The sequence below is a fragment of the Terrapene carolina genome, unplaced genomic scaffold, assembly GCF_002925995.2.
Source record: "Terrapene carolina triunguis isolate 2854851 unplaced genomic scaffold, T_m_triunguis-2.0 Scaffold194, whole genome shotgun sequence".
Lineage (NCBI taxonomy): Eukaryota > Metazoa > Chordata > Testudines > Emydidae > Terrapene > Terrapene triunguis.
The window spans coordinates 11170972-11172112 of NW_020664545.1; positions in this window are offsets into that span (position 1 = coordinate 11170972).

Sequence of the window (1141 nt, forward strand, 5' to 3'; positions counted from 1 at the left end):
GGAGGGCACCAGGGGGCTGGGAAGAGGCGGGGGCCGGTCGCAGGGCCGGGGGCAAGGGGGGGGGGGGCCGGGAGCCCCGGGGGCCGGGGGGGGGGGGGCCGTGGAGCCAGGGCGGGGGGTCCCAGGGCGACGTGGGACAGGAGGCGCCTGAAGCCCCTAGGCCCGGGGGTCATGGAGCCGAGGCGAGGGGTCATAGGCAGGGAGGGGTCGCGGGGCTGGGGGGCGCCCCCAGAGCGGCGGTGGGGCCAGGGTGCCCGAATACCCTAGGCCCGCGGTGGTCATGTAGCCGGGGGGGGGCTAGGCGGGGAGGGGTCCCAGGGTAACGGGAGGGATCCCTGAAGCCCCTAGGCCTGGGGCTCGCAGGGCCTGGGGCAATGGGGGGCAGGTGCCTGAAGCCCCTAGTCCCGGGGAGGACCCAAGGCGGGGGCTGGAATTAGGGCCGGATGACCGGTCCCCCTCCCCCCCCCACTAAGCTGGGGGGTGCGTGCGTGGCCCTTCCCCGGCCCTGAGCCGGAGCGTGGCTACAAAACTAGTGCAGGCCGCAAAGCCTCGGGCTCTATTTGAAACAAGGCCGCCCTCGGGTGCGGGGCGAGCGGAGCGATTTCGTCCCGCCCACCGGCGTGCAGGCGATGACTGGCGGGGGGCGGCTTTGGGTTGAGGCTAGCGGCGCGATTGGTGGGGGCACCTGTCAGTTAGGGGGCAGGGAGGTTGCCAGGTGCATTGTTTTGCAGACGGCCCGGGGTGAGGCTGTGGCCGAGGGGGGGGCTGGGCAGGGACCTGAAGGGCAGAGTAATGACCCCCCATTGGTGCCCACAGTCTGGATTGACCACACACTCTCCCAGAGCCAGGCATAGGACCCTAGAGTCCTGGTACCCAGCCCCCTGCCTTAACCACTAGCTTACACTCACCCTACATTAGTAATGAAAGGCCTGGCTCCCACTCCCTGCTGCATTAATTACAAGGCCATGCTTTACTCCCACATCCATGACTAGAACTCTCTAGTTCTGACTCCCCGTTGCTTTGTCTTTACCACTGGGCCACACTTCTCTCCCCAAAAGTTTGAGGGACAATAAACGAAGTGGGTATTCACCCATGAAAGCTTATGCTCCAATACGTCTGTTAGTCTATAAGGTGCCACAGG